Below are 18,345 nucleotides of genomic sequence, written 5' to 3'. Positions count from 1 at the left end.
TTGTGACACTTTATCACCTGTGGTGAGAAAAGGAGAAACTGACATCTGCGATCTCACAGAAGCAGATATCTCATGTAATCAACCTGGAGGACCAACCTGTAGTTATAGTTAAAATAAAAAATAAAAATGCCTTGGATATATGTGTTCTAATTAAAAATACAATTGATTAACAATGCTTTAAACATATAAAAGTTATTTAAAATAATCAGTTGAATTATTTAAATTAATAGTATTGTGTTTTGAAAACCAATAGGCCTATTTATCTTATTTCATTTATTTTCTTGTGCAAAGATGTCAGTGTTTATCATGTTTTATGATGACAGTACTGCCATACAAAAGCTGCACAGTACACCAACAAAACAGTTACTTGATTTGTGTGTGGATTTTATAGTTACTGCAATTTCTCAAAATGTGCTAATAGTTGAACGAGACCTGTCTGTTGTATGGCAACTTACTACCAGCTAACAAATTTTGGTCAAAATTTTACTGTTGTCAAAACACAGTAAACAGTTACTGTGTTTTGCCTTTACCACAGCAGAATAATCAATAATAAAAATGTTTAGATATATCAGGAATAAGGTTTTGAAATCGGATCATGACTCCCAGAATCGGAATCAGATAGATTCGTGAAATTCCTAAAGATTCCTGACTCTAGATTGAAGCTCATGAAGTGTTCGGAATAAAAATGACAAAAGCATCTACACTGTGGTATAGTTATGTTTCACACTGCAATTTGCTTCTTTTCATCCCTTCAGTCAACCGAGCAAGCGTGAAAAAGTTGTGAGAGACGTTTTAGTCAGCTTGAATTAAATGAAAAGCATCAAATGTTACTTTAAAAAGTTAAAAGTTTACAAAGTCCGGCCAACTGAAATAAGCAGCATCTGATACATTACTGTTCATCGTGTGAGAGGAACCTTAATTGTGTTCAGCTGTGCAGATGCCAATTTAGAGTTCTTAAATACATTTAAGAGGACCACACTTCAAAGACTGAACATTTAGTTTTTTGTATATTTAAGTTTACAAGGTGAAACAGGTTAACATGAGCTGCTGTTGTTCTTTTATAGACAGCCTGTCAAATTAAGTGAAAATATAAAATTTGTTTTTTTTAGGAATTTAAACTCCATGACACTGACTATGATTACTATGACTATGTTCCTGAATTTTGTCATAATTGATGACCTCAGTTTTCTCATGCCTTTTTGCGCACGTTATATTGTGCTACATTAACGTTACCATCTCTAAAATTACTGGATTTCAACTGTGCTTCTAAAATAAAAAGTAAGCATAAAGCCCTGTGAAGTATGCCCAGTGATAGGCCAATACTGATAGGCTTAGAGTCCATAAAAGGCTGCCCATCTACAATCATGAATCAGCCCCATCATCCCTCTCTATTTCCCCCCTTATATTTTTGGTGGAGCATATGTGTGTGTGTATGTGGGGGCATACTCTAACATTACTGACTAATGAGGCTTGCAGAAGAATACACCTTCAGCTGCCACATGATGAGGGCTCACTGACATCATATCCCGCATCAGGCACAGGGCGCACTCATACCGCCCGCACATGAGAGTGTGTATTGGACTGTGTGTGTGCATGTGTTCTTGTTCTCTCTCTTTTTTTGTCCATCAATCACACCATTAGACAAAGCAGACAGAGCTATCAAAATGTTCTGGCAGGAGGGCCAGCAGACAGGTGTTAGCAGCTCACTCACTGCTAACATCTGCAGCGAAGCAGCCGCCCAGACTACACCCGCACACAACAACATGCTTAAACAGAACAGAAAGAGAGATGGTGGAGGGCAGTGGATGAAGATCACAGGTCAGGGATGTTGGAAGGAGAGAAAGATAATTTAAATGTTTTAATAACTTGCAAATTTATAGAGAGAAAATGTTTAATATAGGTTAGATTTAAGGTTGGTGCATTTTGTTCAGAACTTATTTTCCTTTTTCTTTTTTTACATTATTACATAATTTCCTACAAATATTTTTACCTCACCTCTTTTATTGTCCGTATTGTTAAATGTTCTGCATTGGTTAAATTTACCATAACCACTCCTACCTAAAATGAAGAAATAAACATCACAGCACACACAATTATAAATTAGGAAAAGGGGTGTTAATGTGTGGGATTTCAGAGCTTAAGCCCCAAATGTTTTTAGTAAAGCTCTAAATGTTATTACTTTGATTTTGTTTTTACTTTGTGTAAGATTTTTACGCCTGGCAATTGTTGTCACTAATACAATCAATCAGAGCTGCAGTTCTGCTCAATATATCAGATGTAGTGTGTGCCATCAACAGCAATGCCCATCTAAAACCAGTTAAGACTTTTTTGTGATTTAAGCTGGTTTAAACCTGTGTGAGATTCTTTTTATTAATGGAAATCACAATCATAAAGATACTGGTTCAAATAAAAATAAAAATGTAAAATGTAATTATCAGCACTGGACTTTTAAAAAACCCAGAAAAACATTTTGGCCTCTTCCTTTCAGTTACACGATTCACTTTAATTATGCCTGTTACAATCTGGCTTTAAATCTGAGCAATCAATTTGTATCAACATCTGGCATGCCTCACTTTGAAATCAACTGTCTCTCCAATCAAACTTAGGAGAGAGAATGAGACTGAGATAGAGAGCGAGAGAGAGTGAGAGACAGAGAAAGAGAGAGAGAGAGAGAGAGAGAGAGAGAGAGAGAGAGAGAGAGAGAGAGAGAGAGAGAATGAAAGCAGAGCAGAGGGGCATTGGAACGCTGGTGTTGTTTAGAGGATTGGATGATTTACACCTAAATAGTTACATTTTCAGTGTTTTCAGGAAACAGGTTACAAATGATTGAATTGATAGGGAGGGAATGTATTTGGATTGAGAGACTGTTATCTAAATATAGACACTTGTCAACATGAAAGCTAAGCAAGAGTGAAAGACCAGACTACTTTGACAGAAAAAAAAAATTCTGGGTTATTTTGCCAGGTATGTTAATGTTCAGGAATCTGAACACATCCACGATGGTCCTCTCCTGATTCAGTCTCTCATAAATCTACTTGCTCTGATAGGAGATAGAGAGTACCAAATTTCCTTCTTCACTCACTTTCTCCCTGACATTTATGCTTCCTGAAAAGATTTTTCAAGGTAACAAATTTATAGATGACATTTGAGAGATATTGCAAATAATAAGGAGAACATGGACATGCCACAGCAGTTGAACCTGGACTCTCTGGGAGAGCACACATTGGTTAAGCATTTTCTATTTTATTAACCCATCTTTTGGGTGCAGACACCAGTCTCCAGCATCCTGCCTTTCAGGGCCTTAAGATTTGTCTTTTGTGTTTTTTCTGAAATCCTTATTTGATTTAAGATCCCCAGTCTCGGATTTCCCACAATTCCCCTCTTATCTCCCTGACAAAATATATATGCCTGTTGGTATGTAATCTTCATAATTTTCAATTGTTGCAGTACAATGTCTAGGACCACAAAGACTTTCATTTAGGCCAAGAGTAGGATGCTGCCTTATTGGAGGTGGGTGTCAAATGCCAGTGAAAAATCACCTCAGGTTATGAGTGGAGCCAACAGCTAGATTTTGTGAAGTAAATTAAGAAAATGTTGTTACAGAAAAAGCACTTAAAATAGTCCTACATGTACTTGCCTCAGTAAATGTTACTCAGAAGTGGATATAATAAAATACAATCACAATAAAATCTCCACACTTACATTAAAAGCTGAGAGTATGCCAGAAACAATTCAAGTCTACACAGACTTCACCAAATGAAACTTTCAAATGCATGCACACTCACAGATAGGTTAAAATAAGCTAAACTTATGATAGCTTTCAGAGGCTGGATGAGTAGTGCGTCACAGGTGAACAGCAGCTATGCTGCATGCAGCCAAGGCTGCCATTTTTCATTCCTTCCCAATGGCCTAGATATACTTGTAAACATTATTGAAAATAATAACTTAATGCTTTCTTAGGCTCAGTCACATCACAGAGACACTGCTACTTAACTCATCTGTTTGCACTTTGTATTTAATTCTCGTTTTTTTACCTTGTTTATTTGTCCCAGCAATTAAATTTTAAAAAGTTAAGTCATGCAGGATATCCCATCATTGGAATGATCATAATGTTTGAAAGTCAGGCTATTTTCAGATTGTCAGTCTAAATCCGATCAGAATCCGATTGAAATCCAGTCTTTATGATTGACTGTTCACACTATGTATCGCAACTGTTCAGATCAGATTTGTGTGTCCCATGGATATCTTTATTTTCTGACATATCTGCATTGGTTGATATAGCAATGATGTTGCATCAGTACACAAAATGTAATGTAATAAGGTTTTTGTGTAGCTGCAGTGTAGACTACGCCTAATGAGGCAGCGGAAGAGGAGGAGGCGGCTAGCATGTGCCGCTTTATTTCGTGTTGCCATCTCCACCAGTATAGTTCAAAATGCTGTGTCGTTTCAGACGGACTCGTGTGGTAGCCACCTGTGATAAAATGATGAGTCTGTTGAACTTCAGAATGCACATGGGAAGATTCCATTAATAATATTCTCAACTAGACCTACACTCTTCCACCACACTGCTTATTTCAACCACCACTGCCAGCATGTTTCCTGCAACAAAGTGTGATGTATAACATGTCTTTACTTATATATTCTGGCAGCCAAAAGTTTGGAATAATGTACAGAGTTTGCTCTTATGGAAAGAAATTGGTACTTTTATTCACCAAAGTGGCATTCAACTGATCAAAATGTATAGTCAGGACATTAATAACGTGAAAAATTACTATTACAATTTGAAAAAAAAAAAACCTTAAACTGCTTCAGAGTTCTCATCAAAAAATCCTAAACATGCAGCAATGACAGCTTTGCAGATCCTTGGCATTCCAGCTGTTTGTCCAGATACTCCTAGCACTTGCTATAGATGTGGCATAGATGTCTTTTTGGGCACTTCTGACGCACTTAGCTGATCCCACAAAAGCTAAATGGGGCTATAATCCATAACACTCTTTTCCATTTATCTGTTGTCCAATGTCTGTTTCTTTGCCCACTCTAACCTCTATTTTTTTTTTGTTTCAAAAGTGGCTTTTCCTTTGCAATTCTTCCAATAAAGCCTGCACCCCTGAGTCTTCTCTTTACTGTTGTACATGAAACTGGTGTAGAGCGGTTAGAATTCAATGAAGCTGTCAGCTGAGGACATGTGAGGCATCTATTTCTCAAACTAGAGACTTTGATGTACTTATCCTCATGTGTAGTTGTACATCTGGGCCTTCCACATCTCTTTCTGTCTTTGTTAGAACCAGTTGCCTTTTGTCTTTGAAGACTGTAGTGTACACCTTTGTATAACATCTTCAGTTTTTTGTCCATTTCAAGCATTGTATAGCCCTCATTCCTCAAAACAATATTTTGATCTTAAGACATACCAGTCTATTGCATATCGTGGCAAATCAAAAACAAACACAAAGACAATGATAAGCTTTATTTAACTAACCAAATAGCTTTCAGCTGTGTTTGATATAATAGCAAATGATTTTCTAGTACCAAATTAGCAATTAAGCATGATTACTCAAGGAGTGATAGCTGCTGGAAATGGGGCCTGTCTAGATTTGATCAAAAATGTGTTTTTCAAATAGTGTTGGTGCTGTTTTGTTGTGAACCAATGTATACAAAATATATATATATTGTATATATAATTTTAATTTTTTACATTGGTTCAAAGCAGTCCTTTGCAACCAAGGACAGCATGACCAACTCATAGTAGCATTATGTTTTAGAGTTATACACTAAACCATAGTTAGTTGGACTCTTCATTTCTATCAGGAAGTCTTGCAGACTTGAGTGAGATTTAAGATGACATTTATTTGATGAATATAAAACAGAAAAGTAATGTCTCTCTCTGGCGTAGGCCCCGTCTGGCGGTCCAAAGTAGTTGTACTTGGACATATTTTGTACATATCCTGCCAGAGATAGGAGGTAGGGGCGAGGTGCCTACCCCTGTGCAGGACGGGACTCAACTGATGATGGTTGGGTGGTGGAGGTTGCCATGTTAGCACACTGAAACAACAATGTGATAGATTGTGAGCAGACTTATAAAGAAACGGCTTACATGTGATTGGCTGGGAATTACCCAGCTAATGGTGCGATTATGTACTGCTGCTAGTTTTCCCGCTAGAACTACGCTGCACTTACGTTTCTGTGCAGGGTTTTTCCTGCATTGAACATTTCGGGGCACCAAAGCTAATTTTATTAAATACATTTTGCTTTTGGCACTTTATAATTGCTAAAATTACTTCTCATGTGGTACACAGATATGTGCAGGGTTATTTGCAGGGACCCCCTTTCAATATTGTTTACACAAATTTGACTGACTCAGTTATTGCTCCTCTCCACAGCCTCTTAAATGTTTGTATCTCCCAGGATACAAAATCCTTATTAGGCTTAAGTTAGAAAAATTAGTATTAAAAAAATCCACATACTACACATATTTAAGAACAATTGCAATATGTATTTATTCCATGACCCCATTGCAGTAATGGGTATCCCAATAATCAATAAGCACACATTAAATTAACTGTAATGGTCATTCAACTTGGATGACCACTTTATTATATTATATTTTGTTGTTGTTATTGTTGTTTTACATCACATTTATCATTCCATCAACACTTCCAGTGTCAACATAAATAAAATAATTAATCATTCATTCCTACAACAAAGTAATGCAGCATATCCCACTAGGCCAAATAACCATTCAGAGAGACATATCATAAAACGATAAATAAAAAGAAACTGAGTGATGCAGTCCAAAGCTTTGAGGGTAGAAACAAGGGAGGGAAAAAAGAGATGGGGAGAAAGAGAGAGAAATCTACCACAGTGAAAAGGGCATCATCTGAGTGCATCAGAGTGAGTATGCTGAAATAATTCTCTGGCTAAAAACATGATACCACTTTTCCACTGGCATGCATTGACAGGTTGGAATGTAGGCAGAGTCAAGTCCTGCATCCTGATTATGCAGCTGATATTCCCAGGGGTTTCTCTCATTGATTTGCACATCTAGTTTACCTTGTTTTCCTATCCATATATGACACTCTACAATGGCTACTGATCGAGAAATGTGTCATACAAATAAATGATGGCCAACTATATGTTAAATAATTCTATAAATGTACTTTAGGGTGAAGTTGATAAAACAGAAGTAGTTTGTAAGTCTTTGTATGTATGGTGGCTGATTATTCCGTGTTGTCATGTGTAATGAAGCAAGGGGCCCCATCATTAATCAAAGGGACCAATCGGATAAGTAATTTAAGCAATAGAACTGAAACACAAGACCAAATGGCCAGTGAGAGGAAAAGAAGAGAAAGGAAGAAAGAGAGAGAGAGAGAGAGAGAGAGAGAGAAGGGATCAATATTTCTCTTCAGGGCAGATGCAGTTCCAAATCAGTTTCTAATTTGGCATATTAAAGCCATAATGGTGGTTGTGGGGCTAAGTTGCGCAGAGGGACAGGCGAGGTTAATTAGCCCGCTGCACTCCCAGTCTGAAGTGGAGTCACACGCGTGGTCCTGCTTTAATTAACACTGAGAGAGGAAGAGAGAAAGAGAGAGAATAAAAACAAACCGTCAGCAGGGTTTGTTAAGTGGGGAAGTGCTTTGAAGAATGCTCATAGCACACAACAGGGGGGATGGGGGTGCCATCAAAATAATGTTTGTGTATTTATCTAAACAATGCTGAATCCTTCTCATCAGATCAGTCCTTCTTTTCTCAAATTCTGTATTCAGTAAGTCAATAAGCCAAAAGAGAATGCAGTACAGTGATTTACCACAATAAAAGGGATGACATGAACTAGAGAGCCTAAAACCCCCTTGCCCATTGTAAAATGTTGCTTATTGTTTTAATGAAAAAAGGGTGACAGCAATATGATAAAAAAAAAACGTAATGTTCAGTAAACATTCCATTTATTAGTTAAAGTCCTAACTGCAAACCTTTTGCAATTTAGAAGCAATATTGCAACTTCTCACACTGGTGTTGAATGTGCATTCACAGTTGTGTATTTTCAGTGATTTTATGGCGTGCTTCAAATATGGCTCGTCCGATTAGAATTTAAAGTCGAAACTGTCCATTTTATAAATTAAATTTGATCATAGAATTACATAAGTTGGTCCATGGACATATAATACACAGTGGATATGTTCCACTCACAATAAAACCAAAGTTCGTCCTCTGCAGTTTTTCACAGGGTAAATGTGTTTACAAACTGTCTTCCATACAGCAAATGATTATGTGTGTAAATGCAAACAATAAAATTCACAGATGTAGCGTCATTTCCATGGCAATCATGTCTGGTCATTGGTCACAAACTCAAGGTGACCAAGTACTCTCCACTCATTTTTCCTGTGACAACAAGCAATGTAAATTGTCATCTTTAATGTTTTTGATGATGATCTATGATATTATTATTGTATTATAGCTCGCATCTGAAAGCAAAAAAAAAATTTTTTTATTTCAGTGGACATTTGGCACTCTTGCTTACAAGGAAATTAATTAATGCTTTTTTATCCAACACTGGATCACAGTGGGTGACACAATTGTGCCAGAGCATACCGATTAATTTGCCCACTTTGACAACTGTGTGAGTCACACATGGCAATAATAGCAGGTACATGGAAAAAGTCTTAAAAAAAGATTTCTCAAGAAATCTACTGTCAAGTTCTATTACTAAAGTGCAGTAACTACACAAACACTGAAACTGAGAGCTATAGCTTCAATTTTTTATTTTCAAATGACCCCACTTCAATCTTCTGATAGTTGAGCCAACCAGTCTGTTACCATCACTGTAAAAAGTGGTAAATTGCAGTTGTTGCCATAAGGGCTCTTTTTACTAACCCCTAAATATGGCTTTTTGTGGTGTGACCTAATGTAATAGTTTGTTTACCAATTTTATATACTGCATATGTAAAAAAAAGTTTCTCATGTAGCTTGTTAGGTAAAAATGTGCTTCATTTAACATATAAATTAACTTTTCTTTTTAATGAAAATTATTATTTAATATTGCTGAATCATCCTGATTAAATTTAAGTTCTACTAACAAAAGTAATTTTCTTTTAAGGTTAAATCAGGTAGAAATAGATCCTCAATGTAAAAATGTCCCCATATAGGCTATATGAAATTAAAGATTTCTGGTCATTTAAATTTGTAAATGTTATGTGGCTCTTTTTTATTTTACTCAATATTATTATTATTGAAGCACAATAAAGCTGATGGAATTATATTATATTTTAATTCATATGAAAATATATATCTTATATGCTTCTACTCACATTGCGCTAAACATTCTAACTAAACCATCCTGAGTTGGTCTCAGTAGTTTTGCAACCATGAGTTAATGATTGTACAATTTAAACATGCAGATGTGTCAGTCCCGTTTGACATGTTGACTCTGCAGCAGTCTGGTCTTGCAATCAGAAGGTGTGACTCTACGCAGCACTTAGATCACAGGAGCCAATTCTCAGTGGATGTAAGATTCCTCTGTGCTAAAATGACTGCTTGTAAATACTACCACTCTAGAGGAGAGAGAGAGAGAAAAAAAGAGTGATGAAAACCCTCATTATATCATGGCGCATGCAGGTCACCTGTCACGTGTCAGACATCCTGCAGGTGTTGTAAAATCTACCTGATAGCCCATTAGTTCTCCTGTTATTTGCAGGGGAATTTACATAAATATGTAATTCTAACAGGGTAGTGTTGCACATAAAGTCCTCAACAAAGGTTCCCTTGTACTTTGCAACTAATTAGGTCTAATTTTTCATTGTTGCTGCTGGGTGTGTTATGGAAACAAAGGGGTATGATGAAGAGATTTGTGTGTGAGTTTGTGTGTTGCTTGATAAAGCCCAGTCATTTCATTTATTCTCATTATGGTCGAAGTCAGACTGTTTCCTTAACTGATTCTGGGGTCAGTGATTGAACAGGCCAGCCCCCCTCTCTCTCTCTCTCTCTCTCTCTCTCTCTCTCTCTCTCTCTGGTAGGGGGAATAATTAGAGTTCGGGAGCACACGAGAGCTTGTTTACTTTAATCTTTTTTTTTTTTCCGGTTTCTTTTTATAAGATTTCGTTAAAGAGTTTTTATTTATTTGTTTATTTTTAACAAACTAATTTTTGAGCGCCGACTGAGGTCGGCAAACCTAGGAAAATGGGGTCAAGCGGAGATTTCTCACGCTTGACTCTTAGACATGGTTTGAAATGCACACCTGATGATTCAATTTCTGTGGAAGATGTGGTGGTTGCAGTCAGCGAACAGGTTGGTGGGTTGACTATCAAGTCAGCTTCAAGGATGAACAAAGCTGTTGTTGTTTTTCTTGCTGACGTTCAGATGGTTGATGGTTTGGTTGAACGCGGAATTACGATTAATGACACGTTTGTGCCAGTACTACCGTTATCGAGTCCATGAAAGAAAATCGTACTATCGAACGTGATGTAGATGATGCTGAAAGATAGTAAAAAATATGGTAAACCGTAATGTAAAGAAGGTTTGAAAATTATTTTTATTAATAGTCAGCATTATAGCATCCTTAAACTTTGGATCTTTGAATGTTAATGGGTGTCGTGGTACTGAAAAAAGGTGTGCTTTGTTTGATTTTTTTAATTGGAAAAAATCAGGTATAGTTTTTCTGCAAGAAACACACACAGATTTGTCAGACTCACTCAGAAGTGAGTGGAAAGGTAAAACTTTCCTTAGCCACGGTTCAAATGTTAGTGCCGGGGTAGCAGTTCTTATTTCTGCAGATGTACAAGTACATGATAGCAGAGCTGAAGAAGTTATACCTGGCAGAATGCAAATTATAGAATTTAAGTTATGAGTTATTTTTTTTCTCTTATTAACATTTATGCTCCTAATGATGGTGTAGAAAGAGTTTCTTTTTTCAAAAAATTAAAAAATGTTATTTAAAAAATTCCAAATAATAGAATAATAATTTTAGCTGGCGATTTTAATTGTACTCTTGATTATAATATGGATCGGAATCATGTTGAACCTAATCGCAGTTCGTCTGAAACTCTCAAAACTGTTATTCAGTTTCACAATCTTGTAGATGTTTGGAGAGAAGCCTTCCCTAGAGATAGACAATATACATGGTTGAAAATGTATTCTAACACAGTCTCTGGTGCAAGACTTGATAGATTTTACGTTCAAATGAATAATAGAGGAAGGTTTTTTAATAGTAAAATTGTGCCAACATAATTTTCTGATCATCATTATATTGCGGTAACTATGACCATAACACAGAGCTCTTCCTACCACCATATTTGGCGTTTTAACAATAGATTATTGCAAGATAAGTCCTTTGTACAATTTTTTACGCTGTTTTGGAGAGAGTGGAGAGAGAGAAAGTCACAGTACAAAAATTTAGGCCAGTGGTGGGATACTGGAAAAGTACAGATCCAGCTCTTTTGTCAGCAGTATACAAGAAGCCGTACGATGGAACTGAAAGAAAAGGTCCTGTTCTTGGAAGAGCAAATTCTCCAGTTAAGCAGCTCCATCATTGATGGTGAAGAGACAGAAACTGCAAACATGCTTAAAGAGTACAATTTGATTTTAAAGAATTTGTATGAAGAAAGAAGTCGTTGTGCATCTATACGGGGAAAATATCTTCAGCTAAACAGCATGGATTCTTCAACAATTTTCTTTTTTTCATTGGAGAGGAATATTAGAGAGAAGAAAAATATAAATTATCTTAAATCGCCAAATGGAAAAGAAATAATGGAAAAGAAAGAAATTATTTCACAAACTTTACTTTTTTATGAAGATTTATATATAGCACAACCTTGTGACTTTGAAGCAACAAATCCAAGATGTGGAAGTCCAAAGATGGACTTCCACATCTTAAAAAAGAAGATAAAGCTGAATTAGACAAAGCCTTGACTTTTCACGAGCTAACTGAGGCTGTTCAGCATCAATCTTCAGGAAAATCTCCAGGGTTAGATGGTTTGACTTCTGATTTCTACAAAGCTTTCTGGTCCCTCATCGGACAGGATCTGTATGCTGTATTTTGTGAAAGTTTTGAATTAAAAATCTTACCCCTGAGTTGCAGAAGAGCTGTAATCACACTTTTACCCAAGAAAGGAGATCTTGGCCTATTAAAAAACTGGCGACCAGTTTCTCTTTTGGGAACTGATTATAAAATATTATCTAAAGCTCTGACAAATCGTCTCAAGGAATTTTTAGCATCCATTATTCACGAAGATCAGTCCTATTGTGTACCAAAGTGGTCTATATTTGACAATCTTTTTCTTGTGCGGGACATGTTGTATTTAACCGAACTGCATAAGTTTGATCTTGGTCTTGTTTGTTTGGACCAGGAGAAGGCCTTCGATAAAGTTGACCATGAATATCTGTTCAAAATACTTGAAGGCTTTGGCTTTGGAAAGCAGTTTACTTCATGGATAAGACTTCTGTATGAAGATGTCTATAGCATGTTGAAAATTAATGGAATTCTGACAAGACCTTTTTCTGTACATAGAGGAGTGAGACAAGGTTGTAGTTTATCTGGTCTCTTGTACATAATTTCCATTGAACCAATGTTGAGGAAGTTGAGAGAGAAGCTGCAAGGATTGACAGTTCCATCATCTTGCCTCTCGAATACTCCATCAGTTAAACTAACAGCTTATGCTGACGACATCACAGTGATCATTAGATCTGAAGATGACGTTAAACATCTAATCTCATGCCTCAACATCTATGAGAGTGCTTCTTCGGCACGTGTCAATTGGGAAAAAACAGACGACACTTTATTATCAGGTCTTTGGTTGAATCAGAATCCACCACAACTTCCACATCAGTGCCTTTGGAATAAAGAAGGTGTAAAGATACTTGGACTGTTCTTTGGGACTGAACAGTATATTAAAAAGAATTGGGAAGGTCTTCTAGAAAAAGTGACAAGCAAGCTCCAGAGATGGAAATGGATTCAAGCCCAGCTTTCTTACAGAGGCAGAGTGTTAGTAGTGAACAATCTAGCCGCCTCAATGCTATAGCATCGTCTAACAGTGTTGGACCCTCCGAAAGAGCTTTTATCGCAACTTCAAAAAGCCTTTGTTGACTTTTTTTGGGGAGGCCATTATTGGCTCCCTCCAGGGGTTCTGTGTCTTCCAGTTATTGAGGGTGGTCAAGGACTAATTCATCTAGCCTCTAAGGTGAAAACCATGAGATTACAGACTGCCCAAAAACTGCTTTATTCTTCAGACTCTGTACCGTGGATCAGTTTTGGTCTTGCCATTCTACGAGAGAAAAACAAGATCGGTTTTGATAAACAAATGTTTCTGAGCTCAGAAAATGTTGTAAAGGACATGTTTAAGATCAAGTTCTATGGATCTGTGTTTGAAGCTTGGAGTTATTTTAAACCGGAGCGAAAAGAACATTTTGGCTTTAATGAACCACTTTTTCACAATCCCTGGTTTTCCCATACTTTTATTATGTCGAGCACTGATATTTCTAGCTTTGGTTTAGCTGGTGTAACTAAAGTTGGAGATTTGATTGATTTGACTGATAGAGAGTGGGTTTCAGTACAACTTTTAACTACAAAGATTGGAGGTAGATCAGAGACAATTGTTGGAAATATATTGAAAAATTTGAAAACATCTTTTCCTACAATTTTGTGGGAATATATAACCAATTTTATGCTTGGTAATATTTATTCAGAAGTTCTTTTTCCTGAAGTGTATATAACACCACAGGTAGACCAACATGAGAACAATGACGATAGTGTGAACTTGCTTCTCTCTTTTTAAAGGTTTACAAAGCCTTCCTTTTTCTGTAGTGAGCAAACAAAATTTATATAATGTTTGTGTAAAGTCTTTCTTTGCTGAACAGTTAAGAGAGAGGAGAGATACAAAATGGAGATCTCATCTCTCAGTGACAGAGAATAAATCACCTTCATGGCGGTTACTGTATAAAAACCCCCTACCAAAAAGGTCTGGTGATTTACAGTGGCGGATTTTGCATTGTGCTTTACCAACAAGAGTTTTTAGTTTAAATGTGAATATTCAGATTCTTCTTTTTGTACTTTGTGTAATGAACTTGACACAGTCTTTCATGTTTTCTGTGAATGTTGTAAATTATCTCCACTTTTTAATGTTTTGGATAGATTTTTGAGTAGTTTAGGGATAATTTTTTCAAAAACAGTGTTTATTTTTGGTTGTAAGTATTCTCGCGATAAGTGGGAAATTTGTACTTTTTCTAATTTTTTGTTTGGTCAAGCAAAATTAGCCATTTGGAAAGCATATAGAATTGAATTGGAAGGACAAAAAGTTAATATGGTTAATTTATTCAAGGCCTTGGTTGAATACAGGATAAGATTAGAATATGAATTTAATAAAATGAATGGTAATCTCCTAATGTTTGAGAAGAAATGGTGTGTAAACAAAAGTTTAATTTTTATAGAAGGTGAAGATCTCTCTTTTAAATGGTGATGTTTTGAAAAAAAAAAAAAATAATAATAATATATATATATATATATATAAAAAATAAATAATAAATAAAATACAAAAAATAATATGTTTTTTAGATGTTAAAAAGTTTTTTTTCTAAATGATGGAATAAATTGCTGTTAAAAGTCAAAGTCTCTCTCTCTCTCTCTCTCTCTCTCTCTCTCTCTCTCTCTCTCTCTCTCATGCAATGCAATGCGATAGGAGCATATGAGAGCATACTTAATAGAGAGAGAGAGAGAGAAAGAGAACAGAAACACAAAAGTTTAGGTCTTTTTTTTTTTTTTTGCTGGTGGACAGGAATCAATAAAGTCAAATGGTTCATGCAAGAGTGGCAGAGGAAGTGGATGCATGTCATGCGATTCTTTTCAACCATTTAACAATTTCAAAGTGCAACTATCTAAAAGAGTCCAGAATTAATGTATAACATGATGATCTTCCTAAACTTAAGAACCTGATGTTCCAATTGGATCATGATCTAATTACAATCTACAAAAGGAAACAATGGGGAGAAGAGGGGGAAACAGGACTGGGAGACTCGAAATTGCATTCCTCACATGAGCACTATTGTTTAACGGCCAAGTTTACACCTAATTTTAAGATCCATCTCAGGTCATCTGATCATGAATGGCCATCTAAAACATGTTTCCAACCATGTAGTGTCTATACTCTGCCATAGGGCTGTCAACTGAGATGAAAAACTAAGTCTAATTTTTACCTTAAATATGACCAAAATTTAAGTTAAATATTAATTTTAATGTCAGCAGTTTTTTTTTATTGAATTTGTTTCCTTAGTCCACAAGAGGGTGCAATGAATACATATAAACCATACAGCAAAACATACTGCAATTTCTGGATGTTAAAAAATAGCATTCCATTTTAACTTTTTAAACTTGTTAAACTCTGATGCATTTTTGGGCTGCTGCCTAAAACTTTTCTCTCCCTTGTACTAAATGGTCAAATTTTTTCAGACTTGTCCATTTAAGTGCCATGCGAAAGACTTTATTCAAATGAATACCGTCCATTACCTCTGGGGTGCTAATTTGCAATGCAAATGCTTTCAGGCATTATTTTGTGAAACATGAATGCAAAAAGTTATGGTATTCCTTGAAAAGTTCAGATTCTAAACTTTCAAACGATACCTCATATGCCTGACTTATGTATAAGGGGACTTAAAAGATTAAAGTAATTTTTTTTTCATAATCTGAATGTGAGTTTCAGCACATCACGGTTTTTGCTTCTGATGAGGCTGTAGCAGTTGAGAAACAAGCGAGTCAAAGATGTTTTGGATCACATTCCACAAAATGTAAAGGGAATTACACTCACTCATGCTGTACATCCCAAGAAATCTCTAAATTATGCCAGCGTTAAAATGTATGAATAAACACCAGGAACTTCGACCACTTTGAAGCGATCGCCACTGGAAGCATTCACGCATAAAATGCCTCGAACACAACAGCAACTTCGGCATTTCTCCTTCTTCAAAATGTGAATTCAAGCCAGTGAGCCAATAAACAAGGTAGTTTGGGGTAGGGAACAGGGTTTTGTTAGGGAAACAGCTGAAGAAGCAACACTTAATTTCTGTATTAGCTGCTCTGAAGCCAGGTTTGTTGACAAGACGGACTCTTGAAGGGGTGGGGTTAAATCTGGCTAACACTTGCATATGTCAGCAGAGAAGAGTCAATCATATCACATCGTCATAATGTCAAGTTATATTAATTAAGTTAAGTAAAAATTACAAGGTCAAACTATTTATAAAATAGCAAAAAATGCATGGATGAATCTTTCACAATAAGACCAGTAAAATGCAATAATAAAATAAATAGGGTCCATTTTGATTCCATGCCAACTTCAACATGGTGTTGCTCTTGCACTGGTGCCACAGTATAAAACCCCAGACAAAAACTTCATAATAACAGTGATACCACCGTGTTTTTCATTCATTACAGTTGTATGTATGGTAGTAATATCCTGAACTACCCCCAGGTGAATCAGCTCAGACTTTGAGCCCAGGGGCTGTTTAAACAGACAGAGCACAACAGAATGTAATGAAACGCGAGGATCTCGAGACACATTTCCAAATTGAACGTCTTTCCTGACAAAGAGTTCTAAAAACCCATTGCTAAATCTGAGAAATGCTGATAAGAGAGCACGACGCCACAGCCAGAAACCTCCACCTAAGGTGCTGTTCACATCAAACACTTTTGCAAACATCCAGTTTACCATTTGTTTTTCTATGTAAACATGCACTAGGCAAACGTCTTTGATTGATTCGCCACGTATTGTTGTATATTCAGTCTCTTGTGCAGGAGCGCTGTGTTTTTTAGATGCAACTTAAACCTAAAAACGCATCTTGAGATGATCGCATCTAGCATTTTTAGCAAAAGAATGCGATCGGTCAAAAGTCACTATATCAAGTATTCTAGGTTTGTAAAGCAGTAGAATTAACCACTTAGGACTGGGTACAGTATGTAGAATAGAACACTCTGACATCACTTTTTCCTTGCAGACGCCTGTGAATCACTATTAATAATAAAATGGCTTTTAATTAATACCAAGTACCACTATAAGATTATACAGGTCTCAATTCAGCACAAATAATGCAAAATCCATGATTCATCTCTGGACGGCGGCGTGTTCTTAGGACCCACATAGAACCACCTGGCAGTAGTTTCCACGCTGACAGGTTCTCTGAGATGGGTATCGATTCTGATACTTCCTGTTGAGGGGATGTCAAGTGTCCCGTGTCCTAGACTAAGGCAGGAAGCAACGGAACACCCAACATTTCGCTGGAAACCGCTAACTCCCGAAACACCAGAGGCAGTGAGAATGGAGTGGTTTCAATGCAAAGGAGAAGGCGAGAACCGGCCTGGCGATATAAACAATATTTTAATGATTAACTTAAACAAAAGACTAACACACACACATGATGGACATGTCTCTCATCGCACCACCGTCCGTAATCGGCCTTTATCCCTCTCAGAGGCTTAATTAGCCTGATAAAGGACCGGGTGTGTATAATCACGACCCGGCCCCGCCCTCCGCCCTGTCACATTCCTCCCTCGTTCTCTCAGGCAGGGGAGCCCCCGGCATGACATACACCCCCTCTTTCTCTGGGGAGGACGTGCCCTAAGCCCCGTCTGCCGGCAGGTCATCCCCATCTACCTGGACGAGGGAGGGGACAAGTATTAAAAATGGGGGCTCCTAACCGACCACCTGGAGCGGTCAGGGCCGCTGCCAGGGGCAGAGGAGTCCCCTACCGGCCGCTGAAATGCGGAGGGGCGTTCCGTCCACCAGGAGAGGCGCGGCTGTCGTCCATTAGTGGCTGGAGGAGTGGCCGCAGAACAATCTACGGCGTATCAGAGAACTAAGTGATAAAGTGATTTTTTTTTTTACTTCTCCTCCGTCTTGCCTGCACTTAAGTTGACTCCAGTATCTCACACTCACCCTGCCTGGAGACAGATGACGTAAGCTCCTTTGTCTTCACTCTCATTGGCAGTCGTTCATCGTTTGCATAAAGTTGACATTTTCTCAACTTTTCTTGTTGCTCCCCATGGCGATCTTTGTCACCAACTGTCGTGAAAACACATAAAATCCGCTCCACCATTGTAAATGCGAAGAATCTCCAAACCACAGTACCTCGAACATATCTTCAAACAAATAGTATGAACTGAATTATTCCTACAGTTTTCGTATTTTTTATCAACCCACTCCAAGCTGTTCAGCAATCAAAAATACACCTTCACGCACTGCAGTAAGCAAGCAAGTTGTGTTTTGTTCTTGAACAAATCTCCAATGAACTAATCATTCTGGTTCACTTTCATTGATTTGGTCGTGAACAATTCTTTTTTTTATGAATCAGTTGAATCATTGACTCAATAGCTGTGTCTCA

The sequence above is a fragment of the Xyrauchen texanus genome, chromosome 1 (genome assembly GCF_025860055.1).
Source record: "Xyrauchen texanus isolate HMW12.3.18 chromosome 1, RBS_HiC_50CHRs, whole genome shotgun sequence".
Lineage (NCBI taxonomy): Eukaryota > Metazoa > Chordata > Actinopteri > Cypriniformes > Catostomidae > Xyrauchen > Xyrauchen texanus.
Note: the sequence above shows the minus strand (reverse complement) of the source record.